Source organism: Dunckerocampus dactyliophorus, chromosome 18 (genome assembly GCF_027744805.1).
Source record: "Dunckerocampus dactyliophorus isolate RoL2022-P2 chromosome 18, RoL_Ddac_1.1, whole genome shotgun sequence".
NCBI classification, from domain to species: Eukaryota; Metazoa; Chordata; class Actinopteri; order Syngnathiformes; family Syngnathidae; genus Dunckerocampus; species Dunckerocampus dactyliophorus.
In genome coordinates this window covers 21,555,339-21,582,500 of record NC_072836.1, presented here as the reverse complement: position 1 = coordinate 21,582,500, position 27,162 = coordinate 21,555,339, and the positions used below count along the sequence as shown (strand labels likewise).

General features: G+C 46.3%; 1 long non-coding RNA gene across 1 annotated transcript in view; it reads left to right on the top strand.

Moving 5' to 3' along the window:
- LOC129170974 (uncharacterized) overlaps nucleotides 1–26,923 on the top strand; it is a 64,918-nt gene extending 37,995 nt beyond the window's left edge. The window contains exons 2-3 of the long non-coding RNA XR_008566720.1: nucleotides 18,475–18,529; nucleotides 21,650–26,923. This is a non-coding gene — a long non-coding RNA (uncharacterized LOC129170974). The remainder of the gene's footprint in view (nucleotides 1–18,474; nucleotides 18,530–21,649) is intronic.
- The last annotated feature ends 239 nt before the right edge of the window (nucleotides 26,924–27,162 follow it).

Sequence of the window (27,162 nt, the reverse complement as noted above, 5' to 3'; positions counted from 1 at the left end):
TAGTGGACTAGTAGTAGACTAGTAGTGGCTACTGTTGGACTAGTAGTAGACTAGTAGTGGACTAGTCTATCAGTAGTAGATCCGTGGTGGACTAGTAGTAGTCTAGTCTAGTAGTGGTAGACTAGTAAGGCATGCATGCAGGTGTTTAGACGGGTGTCATCCAGTCCAGGAGATGAAGTAAGAGGATGAGGTGTCAGTCAGATAGACGGAGGGAAAATCCAAGCAGAGATGGGTGGGAATGCGTCCTCCACCTGCCTGGGCTTTCCTGGGGCGATATCTCAGGTGTGTAATCCCTGACATCGCCCGTGTTTACGCTTGTGTTTTTTAGATACCTGCGTGCTTTAGAGCTGACGTGACACTTCTGCTTCACTCGTTGTTCAGCCCAGAGGCCCGGTGTCCTGGTGGCCCGGTGTCCTGATGGCCTGGAGGCCCGGTGTCCTGGTGGCCCGGAGGCATCCTCTCCAGACTGCCACATGCGGCTAGAGTCGGGGGCAGGGGCTGTGCCCCACCATGTTGCTATTAAAATCTTCCAGTATGTTTCATCTTCCAATATGAGCTGGAAGAAACAACGTAATCGTGTTATGCAGCGTTAGCGTTAGCTTTAGCCCCAAGTTGGGCGTTCCAACCTTATGGGCGGGGCTTGAACGTGTGAGTTTTTATATACAGGTATGATTGTGTCTACTGATTCTGTCTCGGGGATAACATGTGACCTGACCAGGAACTATTCCTAAACTAAGAATGGAACAAAAGGAGGGGAGAGTCTCTCTCTGAATGTTCTGAACCCCTGCTTCCATTTCATGTGTTGTATTGTGCTGCTGTAGACGTGCTTCTTTATCAACAGCGCCTCTGCTGGTTGCAGCAGGTAGTGCGTGCGTGGCATCTTGATCATGTTGCTGCTAATATACTACAGGTATATACCTTCTGATGACAAATCATTTCAACCAGGAGGGGTCTGAGCCTCGGCACAGTACTTCCTGTACGTTACAGGAAGTACGCTGCTACAGTGAAGGTTTTTCACCATTATTGTGGAGAAGGTTTCTGCATTGTGGATTCCAGGCTTGATCTTAGATTAACTACAGGAAAAGTGCACTCATTTTGGAATCATCCACCATCCTTATGGAAGACAGGAACACATGACCTTCTCTTTCCCTGCCTTCTAAAGATATAAAAACAGGTCAAAAGAGGCAGGTCCTGAATGCACATAATGGACACACCTATTCCGCCTAGAAAGCTCACTGCTGAAAAAACGCTCCAACTCCATTTTAATGCTTGAAAATGCTTCATTTAGGCAAAGAAAAGTAACTTCAATGGGCATATTTTGGGACTAATAAAAGGCCGTGAGTGACGAGGGATTACCGTGTACTCTACCAGTCAAAGCTTTGGACACACGTCCTCATGCTAATGAATGAGAAAGATCATTTGAGGTTTCCTTTTGTATCTTGATGAGTATTTGGTCACGAGTGACGCCGGTTGCACGCTCTCCAGCCAGCCGCTGAACTCCCGTTTGATGGCGGGAAATCTGCTAAATTTAGACTGCAGCTTCCTCGACACGCCTTTTCACATCTGCTATTTTCACGCTTCTTTTATGTCCCGCCACATTTTAGTCCTCACTTTTTGGGCGTTTTACTTCATTTTGAAAGGAAGAGCAGGCTTCGCCAGTGTTTGTTTTACGATCACACACTTCTGCTCTGACGCGAGTCGCACGAGAGGACCAGTAGCGGGTCGGCTCCGTCGCACACCCTCCCCACCTCGCGGGCCACAGAAACGGGGCGGCCCATTTTGGTCTTTGTTTCTTGGGGGAATACCGATGTGACGGTGCACAAAGTTAAGCGTTTGGTGACGTTGATGAAATCCACGCTTGGCTTGCCAGGCAGCGCTGGAATGAACCCGCTCCTTTTGGGTTCAACCATTTCCATCCTGGTCTCACATGACACGCTTCCACTTCAAAGACGGTTAAAGCAACACTGTGGAAGAATTGACCGTTAAAATAACAACTTCAGAATTATTGTGAGGTTATGCTGGCTTATCATTACAATAAGTGTGTTGTCGTGGTTGTCATGGCAACCTCATATCGGCTGCTTTTCACTATGTAATCCATGGACCTGCCAGGACACCTCATGTTTTGCTAGCATTAGCATCGTTTCCACTGTTAAATTGGCATGCCAGACTTTGCAGCGCGTTAAAATGATTATTGGTTGCGCTCTGCAAAGTCCGCCGAGCAACAAAGGGGCGGGTTTTATCAAACTGATTGGAAGAAAAATCAGAATTAAAAAAAAAGAAGAAGAAATAAAAAAATTCCAGGTTTATAATCATTGTGTATTTTTTGTGCACAGAATTTGCGTCAACCTTATTCTCACGTTGTCTTGTATTCCAACTTTATTTGATGAACATGATGACTTCATTCTCATGGGATGGAACTTTTACTCCCAACAGCTTCACTTCTTTCTCTCACCTTACATTCAAAATAATAATAATAGTACTGACTGCAGTAATATTGCATTATTAATACACCCTTCCCCAGTAATATGACAGTATTCCAATATGATTTCCTCTCCATGATTATTATTTGTACTCCCACGAAGATGCGTCTTTATTCTCATGCTATTCCATGACATTGTCTTTCTCATACCACGTGCTAGCGTGGAGGTCATGTACCTGAACTGTTGATACCAGAAATGACCTTCAAAGTGATCACGTTCAGCTGAATGACGAATCCAAACAGAAAAGCAAACCTTGGTCATCTTTCATGTTCTGTCTCATACGGCCCCCACTGTCACCCTCCACCGACTAGTGTGTGCCTGTCAGCCGTGTCACGGCGGGGTGATGCCCCCCTCTCAGCCCCTTTTGACTCCACACAACTGCGTGTTTGCCCAATCATTGGGTAGCCGGATGCAGGGATGAACTGTTAACTACAGCAGGTCAGCCTGTGCCCCCTCCCTCATCCCCCCCCACCGCCATGCTGTTGACTCGTCTCCATGGCGATGGGACAGGAATTTGTTTTCTCTCATGTGTCTGCTGACAGTATTACTCACCCCCCCTTGCCCTCCACCTCTCTGCCTCCAATCAAAAGGTGACTACAGGGAGTCACATGACCAGGAAGTGTCCAGGGCGCACCCCCTGGGTAGAGTGGTGCATGTGCTTTGTGTTGATGTTTTAGTTTGTTTTGAAGGCACAAGTGCTCCATTTTTCCTTCAACTTTTTCTTAAAAGTCCAAAAATGCCAGGGACCACTTTAATACTTGATTTGTTTTCTTCAAAGTATTATTCTAGAGCCAGCCTGGTTTTATTTTAGCTATTAACGTCAACATGTCAGCTTCTTCCTTTTGCATTGTGCCTTTTTGCACTACTTTTCCCATTTTTGCTTGTTTTTTTGTGTTTATTTATTTGTTTTATGTTCTTATTTATTTCAGGTCACACTTTGGGCCCTTGAATCCCAGTGCTATAAAAATATGTCCTATGTTTCAGCAGACGTGAGGCCACTTCCATGTTTTTAGAATTAGTTTCATTCCAAAAAAATAAAAAGATGAAAGACAGTTTCAACATTTCAGCTTTGTCTTTTCACGTTGTCCCTTTTTGCTGTGTTTTTCCCATATTTGCTGTTTTTTGGTTGGTTGTTTTTGCCTAAGTTTATTTAATGGTTTATTTCAGGCTGCACTGACTTACAGCCCTGTCAAGAAGTATGTACTGAAATGTCACAGGATGCATGGTGCCACGGTGATCTTTTTTTCTTTTCTAAAAATTGGAAAACATTTTTTGAAAAGAGTGACATATCTACATTTAAAGAAAAAAGCCAGTAAATGTTGCAAGTTTAATTATCACATTTTTAAGAATTTTATAAACAAAGCTTTGTTTTATTATTAGTTATTATGTTTACTATATTGGGTAATAGGAGTGTAAAGGTGACTATAGGGGTGTTATTTCATGTCTAGAGGGCTCTAATGATGTTAAAATGTGTATTTAGAAGGTCTTAAACAGGTTTTCTGTGTCTTATATGTCTTATTGTTTCTTATTATGTCTACTGTGTTGAGTAATAGGAGTGTAAAGGTGACTAGAGGGGTGTTATATTATGTCTAGACGGCTCTAATGATGTTAAATAGTGTATTTAGAAGGTGGTAAACAGGTTTTCCGTGTCTTATGTCTTATTTGTTCTTATTATGTCTACTATAGCCTAATGAGGAGAGCGGCATAGAAAATGGATGGATGGATGGAAAGGTGACTGTAGGGGTGTTATGTCATGTCTAGAGGGCTCTAATGATGTTAAAAAGCGTATTTAGAAGGTGGTAAACAGTACAAATGAATGGGATTGCTGTGGAAGCAGGTAACAGTGATAAAGGAGGGATGAGTGTATTTTCCTTTTTGCCACTGAAGGTGAACATCATGTCAGTGAAACTGTGATTTTCATCATGAAAAACACATTTCATCAGCTGGTGTCACTGGCGACTTTCCTTCCCAACATTGTCTGCACATATCGACGGGCAAGTGTGCGCATGTGTCAGTGCACGTTTGTTAGCTCAGGGCAGGTGAGTGTTTGCCTACCCGCCCCCCTTTATGAGGCCAGTGTTTGCACAAGGAACGCACCACGTCCGATTTGTCACTGAGTCTTATTGTTGAGCTCATCCCACTGCGGGGCGAGGGGTTCTGCTTTGCCCCCAGCAAGTGACAAATATGTGCTTTTCTTCCCCGTTTCCTGTTTGGCTCCTTAATTCCGCTCAAGATGAGAAAATGATTAAATGAGAGCGGGGCTCGTCCCAGCCAGCGAGTGGATCGCGAAACGTGGCGGTTGCGTTGAACGGGTCATGATTTTGTGCCACGTCACGCTCCGCAGTCGTGCATATCGGAGAGACCAAATATAAATAACGTAATGTGACTTTTGCATTGTCTAATTTGCTGTATCCTGGGGATTTTGTGTGAGTTCTGATGAGTTTTGTGGTCACGAGGAAGCCTCCCACTCGAGTGGTTCACAGAGCGATGATGGACGGCATGCACCGCTCTTCATGTGCAAACCGCCAGCTCAAGCATGTGCAGCCTCCAGCTCATAAAGACCAGAAACCCTGGATGCTCGTACTCCGTAGCAGAGGCGGCTGCTGCTCATTCAAGGAGGGGAAGCTCATTTCTTTGCCGGCCTACATCATAAATGTGTTTATTTACTGTATTTCTATGTCAACTCTAGTATCTGCTCTGACGTGCAGCTTGCTAGCAGCTGGAGCTGCCGTGCGAGGCTACTATGTGACCGGCCGTGAGTGACGGGGGGAAAAGCTCCGCAGCTGCCGCTGCTCATTGGGGCAAGGGAAATCGCAGAGTGACAGAAGAGAGTCGCCAAACACAACGCTAGTCATTTTTAACAGAGAAAGTGGCTGGGGATCGGGAAAGTCTCTGGAGCAGTTCAGAACGGAATGAAACACTTGAAAGATGTTTATACTTCAACACCGCTTCGCTCATTTCACTGTCAATCAGACAGATCATCCAATCATCATGCACCCCCATCCATTCCACATCTTGTGCAGTACATCGTATTCACTTCTGGAACATTATTCCAGTGAAATCATCAATAAGTAATACAAATAAAAGCAAGCATGACAGAACAGTCGGTATGATGATCAAGACTCTTCTGCCTCGTACTTAGCAAGCACCAAGTGCTTGTATTGTTGTTGAATTGCTCATCGTTTGAGTTCCTTGCTCAATCCGTTCCATGCTTTCATTCCGCATACTCAAATGCTTTTCCTCTAAGATCACGTTTGTCCTCTGATAGAGAAGTACTGTATGACGTCTTTGGGGAACAAGTTATTGTTTACTTTATGCATTATTTTAGCCGTTTGAAAATGAATATCGGTGCTTGTAAAAATAAGGGTTTGTATGCTGTCTATACGCGGCGTGATGAATTATCCTCGTAAAAAACGTAGAAAACGTAACAGGGTCTCGCAAAACGTTTCTCAGGTGATTTCTGTGATATAAAAGAAATAAAATCCACTGTATCCGGAATGTCACAACATTTGGTCTGGTGATCTGAACAGTTGTTCAGTTTTGTTGTTATGGACATGCTTGCATGTGCAAGTATGTCTTCATTTGGTTCATGTATGAGTTGTGAATGGCGGTGGGGGGCTGTCACCCTGTGCCACCATCTGGGTGGTCTTCACGGCCGGCTTGTCCATAATCCTCCTGTCCCATAAATCAGTGTCCGAGCCGGGGCCGGGAGCTGATGCTGTGTGACCGGCGGAGCGAGCGGGGTGGGCTCGAGGCACTAAGCCGAGGCTCCGGCCGCCGGGGGCCCTGGCCACACGTCAGCTCTCCGCACCGTCTTTAAAACAACTCGTCACGCATGACTGACTTTTGGGAAACGGCCCGGCTGGCCGTCATTAACTGTGCCGGCTGGTGTTCACTTTTCAGTCTAATAATATCTCAGTTTGTTCTGACAAAAGCTGAAATGGCGAGCGATGGTTTTCCTGTGATCCGAGCGCCAAGATGAAAGCCACATCCGCTCCACCTCTCTCCGAGAACGAGGAGGGAGGATGAAGGCCTGTCCCAGCCGTCTGGCCGGCACACAGCTCTCCACTGAGCTTTTATCTCAGGGAAATTGGTGGCGGTTCTGAGCAGGCTCGGCGCGCTGTCCGGGGAGGCCTGTGGCATTAATAAAGATAATGCCGCTTGGAATAATAACAGTCAATTGCAGGAGCGACACAACACAAAACAAGTGCAGTGGAACACAAAAGAAGCCAAGATGAAAGGCTGAAAGGTAGAAGTGTTCACCTCTCTGGGCTCTCTCGTGGGAACTGACGGAGGCTTTATCGACGTACTCGCATGCAAGCAGCGCCGAGTGGGACCTTATGGCCATTGTGACCCTCGGGTGACGCGCTGCCGTAGCGCAATTTGTTCTTTTGTTTGCCGAGATCACAGACATGTATTTCTTTGTGTTGGTTTGTCCTGTCGCACACCTTCCTTTTTCATTTTCTCAATTCCGCCATGGCTCTTGCTGAGTGTAATTTAGTTTGATGAGCAGGTGGTCTTTCTGTTGAAGCACTTCTTTGGTGTGGGGGCTATCAGTGGGGGTCACTCATGTAGGCCGGGATTGGAATGGCGGTCCAGTATTTGTTGGTGTTGGCGGCAGCCACCAATCTGAAGCATGCAGAGCCCCCATTGAAAGAGTTATTTTGTGGCTAAAGCACTCAAGTCGCACCCCAGATGGCTTTTGTGCTGGATGGAGCCCAGCTTGGGGTTGTGAAGAAAAAGTCCTTCAAGCTTTGGTGGATCTCTGGAGCTCAGCGGGTAAGGCATTGTGGGCCAGACAGCCAGAGAAGGCAACACGTCGTCGTTTCGGCTTTTTGTCACACTGAATCAGAACACCGGATCAGAACAAAATAGGTGGATTATCGTCATCATCACACACACAGACGGCGTCGTATGAAGGCTTGGAGAAGTGAAGGTTGGATTTACAGCGATTAGGATTTTGTGCACATTTCCCGTATCGTCGTTTGCATTCATTCAACGCATGAAACAATCAAATGCAGATGATCGACGCATTACTCTGGTGTACACGGTTCCTAATAGGGATGGGTACCGAAACCGGGCTCCATGATGGCACCGGTGCCCACGTGAACGCCAGTAACCAGACGGAGGTAGCTATCGGTGCTCCATTAAGTCTGAGCCACCTGCAGGTGCACCTTGAAGGTGATGTGCAAAAAGAGCTGTTTAGAATGTGTGAATGTCAGACCAAAAGAACCTCATTGGACGATATCATTTTCCATTCACGTCGCGCTCGCATTCAATCAGTCGCACTGACAGTCGTGCACGTCAGTATGGCTTTGGTCTTATCCAAATTAGGCCGCATAAGATTTGGGTTTTTTGAAATCTAGTGCATTGGTCAAGAAATGCCTTCCATTGCCAGTGCAAACTGGAAACGCTAAATGATTAATTCTGCACTACTTGACTGCAACCAGCAGAGGCGCTGTTGATTGAGTCTCAAGTAGCTTTTGGTCTCATGGCTCTCTCTCTCTCTCTCTCTCTCTCTCTCTCTCTCTCTCTCTCTCTCAGTGCTTCACTTTTCAGAGACGTTCATGATGAATCTGCTAACAGTACAAGCAAAAGTAAAACGTTCGTCATCTTCAACGTGCTGCAATCGTCTCCTTGGCAGCACACGACCAAACAAGTGATATATTGGCCAATAATGCCGTCCCTCCGTTCTTATAGTGTTGACTTGTTGTTGAAATAACCCTCCTCCCTGCTCTTGAACATGACCCTGTAACGCCCCCACTTCTAAATATTGTTCGGGGGTAGATGTTGGTCTGGTGGTTTTCTTATTGCCTCGGAGTTCCAGAGTTGCAAGTCTTTGCGGCTTGGCCCTGAAAGTGTGCGTGAGATTGATGAGTCGTTTTACAATCAGAAGCTGCTTCACGTGTGTAAATAATAACGTGGTGATTGTTACAACTGCTTTAGTCTGGGGAAATGGTCAAATGTTATTGCATGAATGGGTGGACGTACGTCGATGACTAGGATGGGGTCGTGGACTGTAAAAGCTTTTGGTTCTGATGAAGACTGATGGGTTTCGGGGTTTGGACCTCGTGCCTAGAGTGTTTTCTGCGGAGGTTTCACAAGTGGTGGCGTCTGCTCACACTGATAAACAGCAGGGATTGGATCCAGACCCTGTTGGGGTCTCTTGGAGCCTCGGGGCTTGTAGCCACACATACTGGGAATGTTAGTCATTTGTTTATGATTGCTAATATGTGCCCACTGCTAAGACTTGACTGGATGAGACTTCATGGGAGGAGCTACAGTTTGACAAAGAACAACTACCTGAAGCTACTTTCTGTTTTGTCAAAGGCTTGATTTTTAGTTTTTACCATTAGTGAATAAAAACAGTCTGCAGTGTGCATGAAAACGACACAAGATATGCTCAGGAATCGTTTTTGGGGGTTAAGGGACTCCCACACTGAAGGGAGGCTTGTTTTATTTCCAGTGGCATAATGTGCCTGTTGGATGTTTCCTGTTTGACATTTTCCATTTCTTCTGTCAATACTGTAACATTTTGAATTCCTTCAGCAGATACAGAACAAGTTACGTTTTTTTAGACTAGGCCTGTCACGATAATCGATTAAAAAAGGTCTAATTATGACGCCCTGGATAAATTGACATGTGCATGTATGCATGGGTTTCATCTGCTGGTTTACTCAGTCTGGTGCCTGGTGCCAGTCTGGTGCCACACAGACAAGAGGGTTCACTTTGCATCTATCTGTGTGCTTTGGTTCTATAGTGGAATAAACGGAGAGAGTGAACCCTCCTGACACGGTGCTAGCATGAAATTAGTCTTGTGAGAAAGCGTATGCTAACGTGAATGAAGGCCCAGAAGCGTTTCTAAGGCGAACGTAACATCCCCGGTGACACCAAGGTATGTCGCATTTGTTCAAAAGTAGTGACGAGGACAAAGGGGAACACGACCACCTTGCGCTGAGAGACGAAGCGGCGAAAACAATCCTCGTAGTCCCGTGCAACATTATGTGGGAACCGCACCACTTCGGGAGAAAGTGGCAGCCAGGCTTTGAGCCACCCCCAGCACCCCTGTGTCTACGTTTTCCTGGGACGCAACGGCTCCTCACACAGCAGGAACTCTGGCACGTCAGCCAGGTAAGAGGGACGTGGTTTGTTTGGCCCCCTGTACTTGTTTCTCGCAGGTGGCCACAATGTCCTGGATTTTAAGTAATTCCTGATGATCATTCAAGATTCAAGAGTTTTATTGTCATAAGCACAGTAAAACAGCAGTAATACCATGCAATGAAAATCTTATTCTGTTCATTCTCCCAAGAAAAGAAAGAAAACACAAGAAAGAATAAGAACATAAGAAACATAAATACCAATAAATTAAACAACAACAACAGAAGAAACATTAATACAAATAAATAATACAAATAAATAAAATAAATAAAGTGCTATGAGTGTGTGTTGCGTGCGGCGTGTGTGAGTGCTTCGTTGAGAAGCCTGATGGCCTGTGGGTAAAAGCTGTTTGCCAGCCTTGTGGTCCTGGACTTCAAACTCCTGTAGCGTCTGCCTGACGGTAGGAGTGTGAATAATGAGTGTTGTGGATGTGTGCTGTCCTTGATGAGGTTGTGTGTTCTTCGTAGGACTCTAGTTTTATAAATGTCTTGCAGTGAGGGGAGGGCTGCCCCAACAATGTTCTGTGAGGTCTTGATCACCCGCTGGAGTGCCTTCCTATCACGTGTTGTACAGTTACCGTACCAAACAGTGATGGAGGCGGTAAGGACACTTTCCATAGTGCATCTGTAGAAGCAACTCAGGATTGTGGTGGACATGCCAAATTTCCTCAGTCTTCTCAGGAAGTACAGTCTCCTTTGGGACTTCTTCAGAATTTGTTGGGTGTTGTGAGACCAGGTGAGGTCCTCGCTGATGTGTGTGCCAAGGAACTTGAAGGTTTTCACCCTCTCCACCTCAGTCTTATCAATGAACAGGGGTTTATGCGGCTCCTTTTCCCTTGTTCTTGGGTCAATGATCGTTTCAACCCCACCAGTGATCAGGCCGATGACTGTAGTGTCATCCGCAAATTTAATGATGCTGGTGTTGTTCTGGGAGGCCACGCAATCGTAGGTGAAGAGCGTGTAGAGGAGCGGACTCAGCACACACCCCTGTGGGGTCCCAGTGCTCACAATTCTTGAGCTGGATGTGCGATTGTGGACTCTGACTGACTGGGACCTGCCTGTTAGAAAGATAAACACCCAGTTACAGAGGGAGGGTGACAGGCCAAGTGTGAGGAGCTTATCTGTGAGTTTGTGGGGGCTGACTGTATTAAAAGCAGAGCTATAGTCTATAAATAGCATTCTGACATATGTGTCCTGGCCCTGTAGGTGAGAAAGGGCTGTGTGGATGGCAGTGTTGACTGCATCATCCGTGGACCGGTTCTGGCGATATGCAAACTGTAGAGGGTCCACAGTTGCCAGGATGCTCTTTTTGATGTGGGTCATGACTATTCTTTCAAAGCACTTCATAACAATAGGAGTGAGTGCTATAGGGCGATAGTCATTCAAGCAGGTCACGTTGCTCTTCTTGGGTACTGGCACTATGGTGGTGGACTTTAAGCAGGTCGGTACAGATGCTTGTGCAAGCGACAGGTTAAATATGTCAGCAAGCACATCAGCTAGCTCTGATGAGCAAACCCGAAGTGCACGTCCTGAGATGTTGTCTGGCCCTGCTGCTTTTCGTGGGTTTGTTTTGTTCAGAACCCTGCGCACATCAGCTGATGTCACCATGAGAGGTGAGTCCTGTGTGCTCCCCAAGTCCAGCCACCCTCTCTGCTCATCAGGAGTTTGGGTGTCAAAGCGGGCATAGAACTCGTTCAGCTCATCTGGAAGTGTGGTTTGGCTGGACGTGGCTACGCTACTCCGCTGTCGATAGTCTGTGATGTGCTGGAGCCCCGCCCACATGTGCCGAGGGTCTGAGGTGGAATAGTATAGTATAGTATAGTATAATATATAAATATATATATATAAATAAATATATAATATATAAAATAGTATAATAATCATACACTGGCAGAGAGTCCATGGTCCTCACAACAAACGATAAAAACAAGGTAAACCGGATCACAGTGAGCTGAGGGAAGTGGCAAGCCAGACATACCGGCTTATATTATGCCATATAACTAATGAACAAATGGGCTCAAAAATGTCGATAATATCGATTAGCGCCGATAATTTATAGCACACTTATCGACCAGCAAAATGTGTTATCGTGACAGCCCTATTTTAGACTGGCTATTGAACAGAGACACTAATAATGGGTGTGGCCCTACCCACAGCCCCCCTCCCTTCTACTCAGTACAGCAAGATTTTTTTTCAGCAGGCCTTCCAGCCGAGTGTCATGGGGCGTAAGTGTCATGGGGTGGTACTTAATTGGCAGCTTTTGTGGTAAAGGCAGATATGCTCCACTATGCATATCTGTCTCAATGGCCCGTTGCACTATTTGCCTTTTTAAATTGTCCTTTAATTGGCTGCACAGTCACAGTCTCTTGCCTTAAAGTGTCCGCTGTGCTACCTGCATGTGGGCTGTTTGACTCAGAGCTTCCGGGCCAAAACCAGATGTTTTGTTTTTATTTTGCCGCTGACTCTACGTCATCATTAAGGGAGATCTTTTTCTAAACTAGCTGGTGGACCTCCTTAAAAAGAAAAATCAACACATCTTCATGATCTGTCAGCATGTTAACGTGTATGAAGAAAAACCTCAAGTCCGACCTCTAGAGGACCCTGATGGGTTGGTGGGATAGACTTAGGCATGGCTTCTCCCTGCTCACCATCCACTTCCAGCCAGGCTGCATCAGCAGCACGCTGATCCCACCATGGGGTGCACGACTGTGGCTCTTGCTGCACTACACGTTAATCCCCTTCCCTTTTAACCACAATGGGAAACATGTGCTTACTCCGTGTAGGGTACAGGCCCACCAAGGGAGAGGCTGTTTACCTTGACTGCAAAGCTAACATTTCACAGCTCCCGTGGGCACTGCTGCTTGCTACTCTCTCGGCTGCTTTCAAATAAAAATGGCCGACAATCAATTACCGTCATTTTGGTGCGGACAAGATAATAACCCTCCTCTGTTGTTGTGCAATATAACTGTCTCTTCACTTGTCAGCCTGTAAAATTTGACACTTTTTTCTCAGCAAAAGCCTGGAGAGCAGCCTAGTTTGTCGTTTGAATGAGCTGCTTGCTGTAATTTTATTACCCTCTTGAATTTCCACTCCAAACTGAACTTTGGACCTGTCGACACTGATGATTGTGCATTTCTTGCTTCTTGGTAAGAGAACTGCAAACAACGAGGATAAAGCTTGCATTCTAACCCGTCACAAGCCGCCATTGAGGAATTTGTCTAGATGTGTAGAAGTTCATGGCTTTGTCCTTCAATGCTGGTGTTTCTGTGTTCAAGAAGAGCAGAGCCCCCGGGCAGGAAACACACGCCACATGAAGATACTACACCGGGCTTTATTTGACCCTTGTGTTGTGTATGCGTGTGTGTGTTAACCCTTTATCTGGCCAGGAAGCTGAGGTGGGGCTTCAGAATGGACCTTGAATGCCTAACTATGAACGGGGTACAGTCGTCCCTCGCTATATCGGGTTCGAATATCGCTGCCTCACAATATTGCGTTTTTTTTCCAAAAATAATTCATGAATAAATGATGAATGACAAGTTAAATGTAGTACTGTGGTCACTAGGCATCAGTATTAGATGACACCACCTGAGCCAGCAGAGCCCAGCCCACATGCCGTGGCTGAGAGGGACATGCTGTGGCAGAGATCGAGTGAAAAAAGGTTATCCTCTCATTCCGTGTGGAAGTGGTACGTTTTTGGCCTCTTTGTCCTTCTTCCCCACTCACTTTGAAACACTTTCTTAAAGGGATAGTTGGGATTTTTGGACATGAAGTTTTATGGCACCCCTGTCAGCAGTGTAGTCCACCGACAGTGTCCCGTGAGCCCAGTTCTGGAAACATAGTTATTGGGGTTACTTACTGTAAGTAAAGAGTTTGGCCTCTCAAAACAAAATGCATTCTGGGGAGTTTCACTGGCATGGGCTCAGTATTGTTTGCGTAACCCCCACTGCAATGCGGATAGACATTTTCTTTACAACATTAAAACCAGTAAAAATAGTTTTTGTTCCAAGTTCGAACACACACTGGGCTGCTGGTCAACCTTGGATTTGTTTGGATTTCAGCGTCCTTAACTGTCAATCCTTGGGATGCTCACTAAGCTCAAGTCTCAGGTGTGTTGGAGTCTCACGTGACCAACTTTGGTGGGACAGTTCGTGGCATGCGTCTTAAACGTTGCAATGTTGGCGGTTCCACTGTAATTCCCTCAAAATGCCTCAGTAGCCCCACGGCACAGGGTAGCTCGGTGCCAGCCCTGCCGTGCATCGCTTCATCCTGGGATAAAACCCTGGCAAGACCTCAATCATATCTTGGTTTCTGCAGGTGTGGAAGGTGATCTGAGGGTTGAGAGAGCTCTTCCTGTTGTAACTACAACCACGACCAGCTTTAACCCCACCCCCACCCCCGCCTCCCCTCCGCCCTTTCCTGTCCTTTTATCCGAGCATCCATGGCCGTCTTAACTAGGACGCCGTCCTGCTGTTTCCTCGCCAGTCGCCGTTGCCGGTCATCTCAGGTGTCATTGTGAAGATAGACTGACCCTCCCGCACCCCCCCGGTTGAACTTGAGTTGAGCTTTGCTGACACTTCACTGTAAGGGAAAAACACTCCGAGGGCAAACACGAGCACAGGGCCCGTGTGCAGGATTTTCTTCATGATGATGAACGCGGAGGCCGCAGTGATTGTTTTTCTAAATTGATAAATAAGTCGTTTGCTTCTTTCAACGTTTGCTTGTTGATTAGCCCAGATGGATACGCTGAGGTTGTTGAATGGCTTTCTGATTAGAAGCGTGGAGCCTCATTTAAGTCTGGTCGGGAACGACTGCTTCCGTACTTCCTCCAGTGGTCTGGCTTTCATTAAGTCCAAGTTTTTACAGTCCAACTCAGATGGAACGCCATCAAATGTAATTCCATATGAATGTTCAGGTAGGCAGTGAGCTTGGATCCAACACCCAATTTGTGTTGTCCAGGCTAGTGTGTACAGCATGTTCATGGTTGAGGTGGATATCTTATTAGACGAGAGGAGCAACCCTCATATTTACAACCAGGGGACATGAATGGATCATGTAAGCCTGTTTTGATAACCAGAAACCAGGACACTCGACCCGGCAATGAGATACTCATATGATGCTCTGTAATTTCAGTAAACTCTTTAAGGATTGTATGGATTAAAAAAATACTATCTATAAACAACAACACAAGTTTCAAAGGGAGAACATTCACAACAGGAACCTCAGGTGAAATGCTGAAAGGAAAAGTGCACTTTTTTGGAATTTTGCCCATTCTCCACAATCCTAATGATCCTTATCCTTATAAGACACGTCTTTCTTATTTTTGTGCGTTCTGAAGATATAAAAACAGCTAAAAAAAAGATCCAGCAAAGAATACTCATAATGGGACGCACCTATTCCGCTTATCAAGCCTTCTGAAAAAAAAACCTCCAACAAGGCTTCATTTCTATAATGAGAGCTGCATATTTACCACATTGTTATTAACATTGTTACACCCAAGAACTACGTTACTGGCATAGTGACACCTCGCCACGCCACACCGGCTAGCTGCTAGCCGACTAGCACCTAGCTTCACCACACACTCGCTCACAACGCCTCAGGCCGCTAGCCAAAGGTAACGCTACTTATTGGAGCTGCCACCACTGCTGCTGTGTTTTTGTTTTTGACGCTAGGTGTAGCGCTCCTTTCCATGTTGCTGTGGGAAATCAATGCACCCAAAATACTGCAAGTATTCCATGTTGTCTTGAATGTGCCTGTTGCTACACGCTCACAGCACGGATAGAAAACCACTCAACCTTGTTGGAGCTTTTTGGAGGTGTTTTCATAGCGGGCTTTGTCGGTGGAATAGGTGTGTCCCAAATTGTGTGCATTCATTAGCGGTCTCTTTTTAGCTGTTTTTATATCTTTTAGAACACACAGAAAAGAAAAAGACGTGTGTGTTCATGTCTCGCATTACGAATGTGGATTCCTTTACGTTTTTGAACGTAACCAATATTCTGGGGAAAATGTGGCTTCTAAAGTCACAACAACTTGGAAATTTGATCTTCCATTTTGCATGACGCCCCCAATTTTACAAGACTTCAACTTGACAAGCGTCAGAAGATGAACTCTGTGCACCTGTTTTGCTTTTTCTTTGGCTTGTCCGGCAGCCTCTTAAGGCACATGCAGCAGAGTGTCCTCATGGCGGTCAGGTTAGCGCCCCAATGAAAAACAATGAAAACCAGGACATTTTCTTTGCTTTTTACCAGCAGGATGGGTGGTGAAAACAAGACATGTCCTGGGGAAACAGGACGTTTGGTCACCCTGTCATTTCGCCAAGGCAGATTTCTGGCACAACTAAGGTTATTCTTGAGAAAATGCCTTGCAAAAAGTGGTAAGAAGAAAAAGAGCACTCTTCTGCCTCAAAATGGCTTCAAGCAATGAGGACGGACAGTGGACAGGTTTCGATACGGGGGTGGACTGTCCCATTGATACCACAGTTGAACGGAAAAAGGGAAACAGTACTTTCCACAGCGCTGCAAACCACAAGCACAACAACAAACATGTCGCTGAAGTCATACCGCTGACGTTGTCAATCAAGATTGAGCTGTAGTGCCGACCTGAACACAAGATGAATTATTTCTTCATCTATCTTTTGCATTCCTGCCAAGCACACACAAAACATGCCGCTGCAAGTGCCTCATTCCTTTGCCGAGCTCTGCTATGAGAGGAGCTTTAACGCACAGACCTCTGGGACTATGTCTGACAAAGAAGATGATTCACCTTCACGTCTTTCTGCTTTAGACAGCACGTCTGGATATTTCCTACAAGCATTTGGATGAGACTTCTAGTTTAGCTCAAATGAGAAGGCAAAAATGTGAGCTCTTTTGCTTGTGAGGAGTGTGTGGACCTGCAGGCCTCAGCTTGAAGATGTAATCTGATTTGCAGAAAGAAACGCCTTGTTTCACATGACTGGTTTAAAGGGCCCACTGGCGCAAGGTTGTGCCAGTGGGCCCGACTGGTTTGCGTGTGCACGTGTGCTGGTGTGTGCACACCGGTCGCTTATTCATTGATTTGTTTCTGCGTATTTGACAGATTTTTTGGTGCAGGCTTTTAACCAGTTGAAGGTTTGAGCTTCATGTAGGAAAAGTCTCTAATTAAGATGCAATTCGGCATCTGGAAAAAGGTTCAGAGGAGCTTGTTTGCAACTCCCTGTTTACACATCTCCTAAAGTGGCAGCTTTATTGTGAACTAATGGACCATCAGAAATGATATCAAATCATTGAAATCATCCCTAAAGCCTCAGTCGTCTCTACGGTGCCACTCCAAATAAATCCCCTCAGACTTATGCCTCCGATTCTTCATGGGGTTTTTCCCCAACATGGGCTTATCAGCTGGATGTGGTCCACCACGGGATTTTCATTGAAGTAGATCAAGTGAATGACACATCTTAGTTGTGGAAAAGAGGAGGTGACATTTGTTTGTTTGTCTACTCCTGAGAATGTCCAGCGTCACAGTTGATCTCTCTGCGATGGTAGCGCCTTGTTTGGAGAGCTTGTACGCAAGACCATGCAGCGGGCAGGAGGCTCCGATCCCATCAGGCGTGTCAGCAGGGGCGTTTTTTTCATAAGGAACTAATCTCACCACACAAAGGGGCGTCCGATATTAGAAAAGGAGCCCCTACCCTCCAGCTAATCAAGACCCGAGCGGCCCTCGGCCAGGCTTTGCCAGCCCTCTTAAGCATTACCTCATCTGGAGGCTTAGCCTAGCCACATGCAGCCCCAGCCTCCCGCTGTTCCACATGATAACTCACTTACCTCATGATCAGCAGGGGTAAATACGAAACGGGCCCTGTGTCAGGCGAAGGTATTTTAAAAGGGATGGGAAAAGATCATGAGGTTGTGTGCCCTGTTCCTGGTGTCAAGTTATTGTTGTTTCCCCTCTGCTCTTGGAAAATGAGGTTCTTAAATTCAGACTTTGTCACTTGGAAACCGTACATGTGTTCCCATGGAAACAAGGCTAGGACAGTGTGACTCAAAATGAATGAATGGTTGAGCTGACTTTGGTGCAGCACTCATAGTTTTGGTCTTAAACATTTCTGCATAGCGAAACCTGCAACTCCTCAATCCAGTGCTGACTTGTACCAGTTGACCTTTATCGCTCCAACCAGCACACCACACACACACACATACACATTTAGCATTGCTGCGAAGAAGCAACCGCTTCCATCCATACTCCACATTTCAGGTACAGCCAAACTCCACTTGGAACCTTAGCGTCACATTAGGGATTGAGGTGATCTACTGTATGTCACTCGTCAAGGCTGGACTTTGCAATGGTCCGTGAAGATACCAGGCGGAGTATGAGCAATGTGGTTAGCATAAAGCCTGATTTGGTTCAGTAAATGGCTGAAAAACACAGCAACAGCTTGGAAGGCTTAATAAAGCAGGAAGGTCCAGAATTAAAGATTGCGCTAAAACAGACCATCCATCCAGCCATTTACTGTACTGCTTGTCCTCATTGGCGTTGTAGGGGTGCTGGAGTCTATCCCAGCTAAGTTTGAGCTAGAGGCGGGGTACGCTCTGGGCTGGTCACCAGCCAATCGTTGGCATGTTTTTGGAATGTGGGAGGAACCCATGCAAGCTCCAGCAGAGATTCATTGCAGTGTCTCCTGACTGTGAGGCGGACATGCTAACCATTACTCCACCGTGCCGCTTACTTAAAACGACACAAACATAACCAAGACAAACAAACGTTCATCTTAGCTATCTTCTTTGTTTGAACCATGGCACAGACTCCATCATGTCTTTGAGGCATTGTTGGACTCAACTTGTTGAATAACATCCTTTCTTCTTTTGCAGATGATATCAGGTGAGCATGAGCACATTGGAAACCAGATCTCATGGAGTTCCCCAGGTAATTACAATCTATAATCTTAATCTTAATCAATCTATAATCAGTGGAATATGCTGCATGATCCCACGTCGTCTTCTTATATAAACTGACCTTTGACACAACACCCAAATTATGCTGCGCTCACTGATCAAACAGATTGCAGCAGAAGTCGGCCTCAGTAGGACGCTATGAAAGTCAAGTCGTGACAGGGCCGTAAAGAATGCGGCGGCACAGAGATATCGCTTCAAACGCTCTGATCCTGCCAGTGGAACAAATGAAGATATGCCAAGATAGCCCACCGCAGCGTCGGTGACCTTCAAAGCACCCTGATGACGGACGTGCAGGACTGGCAGCAGGCTTAACAAGGGGCACCGTAGACCAATAAGGGTAGACGTGGATGCTCCCCAAGCATGCTTGACCTCAACATGAGTCTCTCTGTGCAAATGAAGGAGAAGCGTCTGCCTGTGAGAGCATGGCAGGATGCCCACTAACAAGTACAGTAGATGGACTGATGAGGAAGGGCGATAGGGGCCGGCCCCAGGCATCCGTGGGCATGCTGAAGCTGAGAGGCAGGTTGAGACGTGGTTCAGTGTGCCGATGTTGCTCTGCACTGGCTCTGCACCAAGCTGTGAGGCATCAGAGAAGGGAAAAACCGAAAGGGAAGGGTGAAGGGACTAAAAGGACGATAATTGAAAGTCTGAAAGACAAAGAGTAGTAGCTTTGGCGTGGTGACGCAAGAGGGAAAGCGGCGATCAAGTGCGAAGTCCACACATAGCAGAGAGCCAAGCTTCGGACGAGGCTGCATCCTGTGTGTTGGTGGAACGTGACTCCTCACAAGTAGACCCGCTCCGGTGTGCAGACAGGCAGGAAAAAAAGATGAGCGATGTTGATGGATGACTACCTAATCTGAGACAATGCTTCCCCCAGGCTGAAGAGGCAACCACAATGTTGGATAATGTAATTTTGCAAGTACAAGTAACCTTGACTTTGGGGGCCACCTACTTGCATTAGCTCATCTGGGGATGTTCCCATAAACAAACATTTGAAGTTGGGGTTTTGTTGTTAGCTTTTGGAGTGTAGGGCAGGGTCAAGACCTGCTGAGTCATCAATGTTGAGATTGGTTGCTGAAGAGAGACCAGTATGCATGCCAGGAACTTACACCGTGCCCTTGAGCTGGCACTGAAGTCTGAACACTGAAGCAACTTGCTCAGAATTTTTGGAGATGAGCTAGAGGGCAGTCCCTCCACTTTGCTGCCATGAAAACCAGAGTTCTTGGAAAAACAACTCTAAAGCCAGGGTGTGCAAGTACAGATAACCGAGTTTACCTACTTGCTTCAGGATACTGAAAAACAAACATTAGCTGTGGGAGCGGAAGGTCGGTTCAAGACCCCACTAAGGACGAAAATGAGGAAAGTTGGAGTGCTAGAACCAGCGCTGGGGTTTGTAGACCCCAAATACCAGCCACCAAATAGTGACTCAAGCCTAATAAACCTGGACGACGAGATGCTGGAAAGGCTTGCTGCAACACAGCTGAGGATCTGAAGACATAGGCAAGACGGAGAGAGAGGAAAGTTTGGAGTGGAAGTTGCTGGAGAGAGACCAGTTTGCATGCAAAGAGATGCTAAGGTTCTCTTAAGCAAGGCACTGAACTCCCAACTGTTCTACATTGTGATACAGCTTAGCCAGAAAGCCTTTCCTTGGCGTTCCTGTCGACGATCATTATCCATCCAATCCTGTCAAGATACTCATGAGCAAGGCACTGAACCATCAACGGTTTAATACACTTGCTCAACCTGGATTGTTTCCTCAGAGTTTTAGGATCATTTACCCTTGGAGGTCAGCGAAAGTATAATCCATGAAAGACTGCTAAGGTGCCCTTTAGCAAGGCACTGAACTCATAGCTGGCCAAACTGTTTTAAGAGAATTCTCCTCGGGGATAAGTATCCGTCCAAGATTTCAGGGTGACCTTGAGCAAGGCTTTCAACCCTCAACAGTTACTCTTGCTGATCCTGAATGGCTTCTTCAGAGTTTGGGATAGACCCAGTAAAAGTAAGATCCATCCAAGACTACCAAGCCGACAGTGGCAGGTTGTCTAGAAACCAAAAAGTTGGTGGTTCGATCCACCCAGCCACTGTTGTTGTGTCCTTGGGAAAGACACTTGACCATGCTGGTGTGTGATTGGTTGGTGGTGGTCGCAGAGGTCGGAGAGGCCATAGGCGCAAATTGTCCATGTTTCCGTCAGTCTACACCAAAGCAGCTGTGCTTCCAGATGTAGATTACCACCACCAGTGTGTGACTGGTGAATGAATAATGGCTTCACTTCAGTGTGAAGCACTTTGGGTACCTTGAAAATATCTCAAATCTAATCCATTATTATTATTATTATAAGCTGCACTTGAGCCTGCACCCTCAAATAGTTCTGAGCTGCGGTGCACTTGCTTAGAGCAGTGGTCATCAACCTTTTTGAGACCAAAATCCCTGGTCTCGGCCATGGTTTACTAGTGTACCTCTGGTTGGGTTTTGGGGACTGGGCTCCCACTGGGATCGCAGCGAGGAGTACGGGCGTGTTCTGTTGACAAAATGCATGACTGTTTGCTCTGCGGGAGGTGAGGACACTGATGTGATAATTCATTTTTTTCAAATGTTCTCACTATCGACCGGCAAAGTCCCAAAAAGCTACTAGTAGCTCACGATCGACAGGTTGGCGACCCCTGCCTAAGAGTTTAGGAGATTGTTCAGGGTTTAGCTAAGGTTTATCCCTGCTGATCCTGCCCAGTGCCATAGGAGATAGAGACTCAAAGGTTGAGTCAAACCTTACAGACTACGGGACATTCAAGATTCAAACCTTCTTGATGGGAAGCAACAGCTGGGAGCCCGGATCTTCCACTTCATTTTCCGGACTCCAGTTTTGGCATCAAGAGGCCCAGTGATTTGTATGCAGTTAGTTGGAAGCAGCACCCACAGATGCTGCTTGGACTCATCAGACTGCACTCAAGTCAGATGTTTGACTTGATGAATAGAAATTTGCTTTTGGATGCAATTTGTACGACTTTAAAACTTCCCCCAACTTGAAAGTTCATGTATGTGCGAGGATTTTTTTTGGGACATGGTCAATCATTAGTTTCTGTATTATGTTTCTAGGATCAGGCTAAATCCTGGTTTTGGACTGTGTGGACATGCACGACCGTCCGCAGATGTTTTCTCCTGGCAAGGCGTCAGGCGGCATGCGCTCCATCACTGACAGTCTCGCCCTCAAGATCCAGCGTCAGCTACTTGGATGGAGAGAAGCTTTGACATAAACCCAGCAGGACGGTGGAGAGGATTCGATTTCGCAGACATTATGAGACAGATCAGTCAAGCCCCGTCTGGAGCTGGAAAAGGGAAGCCAAGTCGGCGAATGCGCTGTAAGTGTACCTTGGTTAACCACAATGGACGGACATATTGTTTGACTTATTCTACACTGAGCCTGGATTAATATTTTCCCGTGTGGACATCTGCTTTTCATACTCGCGCTGTAGCTCAGCGCCGTCCGTGTCACATCCGCTGCGTTATCCGAGCGACATCAACAAGCGCTGGAACTGTGAAAGGAAAATAATCAGAAGTTAATCTGAGCCAGTATTTAGAGCGCTTTGACTGGTCAAGGCCAGATGAGGACCACGCAAGAAACTGGACCAGTCACATGCTCTGCGTTTTCACTGCCAATTAATCTGAACTCAATCCCTTGGTTTAGTGCGGACGAAATAGAATTAGGAAACTGCTGCCTGGTGTTTGATGGAGTCATAAATGTTGAGGTTAGGATGTGGCTTTACATGCCAGTGTGCCGCTAAGACAACTTTATATCTCCCGAGTTGTTTGTAAGACATGGCATATGCTAACTGTACGCTATCTGTACGCTATCAGTACGCTATCAGTACGTTATCTGTACGCTAACTGTATGCTATCTGTACGCTATCAGTACGCTATCAGTACGCTATCTGTACGCTAACTGTATGCTATCTGTACGCTATCTGTACGCTATCAGTACGCTATCAGTACGCTAACTGTACGCTAACTGTACGTTATCTGTACGCTATCAGTATGCTATCTGTACGCTAACTGTACGCTATCTGTACGCTAACTGTACGCTATCAGTACGCTAACTGTACGCTATCTGTACGCGAACTGTACGCTAACTGTACGCTATCAGTACGTTATCAGTATGCTACCTATTTAGCCACTATTTACTTGCACTTGTTGTGTTTGTAACATTATTGCTGTGAATTCAACAGTGTATGCATCATCCCCCGTTTGCTGCAATGAAACCTCCTAAAAGAAGCATATCATGCCTTGTCATCTGCTTTGTCTCAATGAATCTATGGCACTTTTTCAAAAAGAATAAATACGTGATGACTGTTTTGTGGTTGACTTATGGCGCATTAGCCCCAAACATAGAAAGACAAGTTATACTGTATGTAGCATTGCGCCCACTAGCATCAGTGCTCTTATGAGACAAGACGTTAGATTACATCACCTGGGCCAGCAAGCCTGGAGGGGTCTCCTCTCACTCTGTGTGGAAGTGGTAAGTTTTTGGCTTCTTTGTCCATTTGAAACACTAAGTTTAGAATAAGTGAATGGGAGAGTTGAACTACGGTGTCAGTCTGTTGTGTCCCTGCAGAGATCCCGTAGCCTGCGCAATGTGATGTAAAGAATACTAAGAGGAGTGTAAAGGTGGCTGTAGGGGTGTTAGTTCATGTCTACGGGGCTCTAATGTTAAAATCAAGTCATCAACAATATGCTCCAACTACGAAAAGATTCTGTTTATTAATACTGAATCCGACTTGGCGGAAATTCACTTATGTTGATGATAGTTTGCTGCCGTGTGACGGCTACGGGGTCTTGATGATCCCGCAACAGGCTGCCTTTCCTTTTCCTCTTTTTCCGGGCTTTATTTCGGTTCCTGACAGTCCTCTGACAAATCCTCCAAAGAGTTCGTTCGATCAACGACGGGGTCACTGGCACGGGAAAAACAAAATGTTTTGGAAGTTGAGCCTCATGACATCTTAATACCCCCCCCCCCAAACATTAGCATGACCACAATGCACTACCCTGCTAACCTCCCCCCCAGCTTTGTTTTTCCTCACACTCACACACACACACACACACACACACACACACACCCCCCCCCACACACACACACACACGCACACGCACACACACACACACCCCCACACACCCCCACACACACACTGCAGGGGAAGAAAATGACCTCCCAATTCAGTGCACTTGTTTAGTCCTCAATGGAGCGGCTCAACAAAAGGTGACATCATTTTCTCAGGGTTTGATTGGACACCTCCCCCCACCCCCCTAGCCATGGAATGACATCATGCGACCCAACAACCCCCCCACCGTCGCTGATGTTCTTGGATGCTGTGTTGCCAAGACAACGGTGCGCGGCCCAGGAAAGGGGCGGTACTTGGCAGCACGCTCCGCCCGCCAGCCCATAATGAGCTCCGGCGGACTTTCCTTTGTCCTTCAAGTAAGCAATCACGGACATGATGGAGTCAGCCCACATCAATTAGTGGGCAAAGTGCGGAGTCACCAACACACCAGGTTGGTGAGCTTCGTTTCCTACTAAATAAAACGTTGAGACTGAAACGCTGAAACTTCACTTTTTCTTGTTTTGTTGGAAGAGTACAGTAGTTTAGAACAATAAAACAATAACCATGCCCAAAAGTGTTACAGCCTTATACTTATAATATGATAACCAGGTCTGAATTTGAAAATATTCTCACCATTTTGGCAAATAAAGCGTAAAAATGTGTGCTGGCGCAACAGCAAGACTTGACTGAAGCTACATGCTAATGCACAGGCAGCAATTATTTAACCGCTATACATTATTCTAGGCCACAATGTGACATTTGTGGCCTTATGACATGATAATTGAATTTAAAAATCTCACCCTTTCGCAAATGAACAGTAAAATTAGCAACAGCAAAACATGATTAGATGTGAATGCAGAAGAACAGTTACACAACTACTGTAGGTACTATTTTGGATTATTTTCTATTGAAATGTGAACAGGCCGGGCTTATAACTTGATATTAATAATATTTGCAACTGATCATTTTAGCGAGTAAGCGCATGTTATCAGTAATACTAGCTGTGATGCTAAAGCACAAAAACACTTACATACCAACAACAACAATGCCAACAATTAAGCTTTGTTTTCTGCCAGAATAAGAAACACCTTCTCATAATTAATTATCATTAATTATAATTATAATTATAATTATAATTATAATGAATTATCCAAATTTGTACGACCACTTCATGCAACTTGAAACAGTAATGTTCTGGCTAGCTAATGCTAGCTCATTACAACAGGTTATCATCATCCTGTTGCCAACACATCTTTTCCACCTGACGGTAATCCCCCAAACAATTTGATACTAGCATGAATACAACAGAAACAGCAGCAAAGCTAGATGCTAATGCATGCTAGCACATCAAGCTAACCCAAAATAGCATGAATTGCTAAAACAGAGTGAAACTAGTGGCTCTGTAACGTGACGATAGACCACCACGTCTTAAAATAACACATTTCTGATCATCAAGAAATACACACAAGCCTAAGAGTAATATTAGCCTGATGCTAATGCTAACAACAAGAGTGGTGTCCTGGTTAGTCTACCCATCATACTGTATATACACTTCAAAATCAGCTAATTATCCATTATCTGCTCATACAAAGTGAGGATGTAGCTAGCGGATGTATAACATCCTCATGAAACCATGTTCTAAAATGCACTTCTGACCATTTTAAACAGTGAAATTAGCCTGATGCTAATGCTAATACAACATGGCAGGTATCCTAGCTTGTTCAGCCATATTATGGAGTGCTACAGCAAGCGATTATCTTTATTAAAAAAAGGTACAGTACATGTTGATGAAGGTGCACTCATAAGAGTGAGTGTCTTCAGTATCACGCTGACACCGATGGCGATATCCACTTGGAAATGTTTTGAATGGGATAATTGGAAGTGAGCTTGACACGCAGCACGGAGCCAAACCTCACTGCTTCCAAAAAAAACCTCCTTGAAGCCGACTCCAAATAAAATGGAGCCGCATCCGAGGGAGAAATGACACAGCTAACCGCGCCTGGAGCGGGTCCAGCCGTCATGTTATGGAGCTGAGTAGGCCGTGCTCGTACGAAATACCTCGTCTTTCCCACGCGTGCGCCGCTCTTTGTCTTGACCACTTGTGCCGCTTGCAGGCCTTCTTTCCCGTTATGTGACGTGATGTGATTCATGGTGCCGGCCCCTCCTTTCTGGGGGCCGTGTGGGAGAGAGTGCGTTTTTTGGGGCTTGGGCGAGTACCCGGGCTGGGTATCGGTTACCTCCGGCAGGCCTGAGGCTGCGCAGGCGCCCGCTGACCAGGACGTCCATCTACTCTGCTCTGGTGGGAATCACTTCAGACACGCAGGCCGTGACTCCGTGTCTCCGCATCGCTACGGTAAGCCCTCGTTTATCACTGTTAGCTGAACACAGGCCATGACTTGTAACGTGGGATGGAGTTCCCTTACGTGTCTCCGCATCGCTGCATCGCTCCTATTAGCCAATACAGTAGACATAATAAGAGAAAATAAGACATTAGACATAAACAAGACACAATATAGACTCACATGTTAGCATTAGAAGACTTCCTTGTTACTACTACGAGTACTGCTACTACTACTACTACCACACATGCTGCGTATCACAACATCTTTGAATGCACCGTAATTAGCAAAAACTAAATCAAAGTTCAAGCTTGAGATATTTCTGGCCTACATGAAGCATTTTCAAGCATACAAATGACCAATTGAACTAAGAACAAATAAATGCAAGGCATTCAGACGACGCATTGAAAGACCTGATGTGTCGTACTCCACACTGGCCACCAGGTGGCAGTAATGTTACCTTCATGCTAGACATACTTGTATGCTATAAGGTAGCCAGGGAGGAAGGTAACCAGGGAGGAAGGTAGCCAGGGAGGAAGGTAACCAGGGAGGAAGGTAACCAGGGAGGAAGGTAACCAGGGAGGAAGGTAGCCAGGGAGGAAGGTAGCCAGGGAGGAAGGTAGCCAGGGAGGAAGGTAGCCAGGGAGGAAGGTAGCCAGGGAGGAAGGTAACCAGGGAGGAAGGTAGCCAGGGAGGAAGGTAGCCAGGGAGGAAGGTAGCCAGGGAGGAAGTACAAATAAATCCTTAGCATGTTGCAGGTGGTGGGGGCTGCCAAGGTGACCTGCATCGCCAAGCAGCTCTCATCTGTGCACGACCCTCTCCATCCCGCTCTTAATCCCCGCTGGGACGTGGAGGGGTGACTCAGGAAGCAGGATGATGAGGATGGAGGGGGATGGGTTGGGGCGGGGGGGCATGGAGCAGGCCAAAGGCTCCTCTGCCGCCCATGGGAATGTGCGGATCCATTCAGCGCTAATTATCAGCATCAATGCCGAGAGGCAGCGCCAAGGCGTGGGGATTGGGGCAAGGGGGTGTGGGAGAGTTTTGAGAGGTGGGGGGAGGGGGTGGGGGTTGCATGTGTCACAGTCCAAGACAAATATGATGACAGAACAGAAAGGTGGAGACGAGCAAGCGTCTGCTGCCACTGAAGCCGATACGAGCTCCGCCCCCAACCCCACCT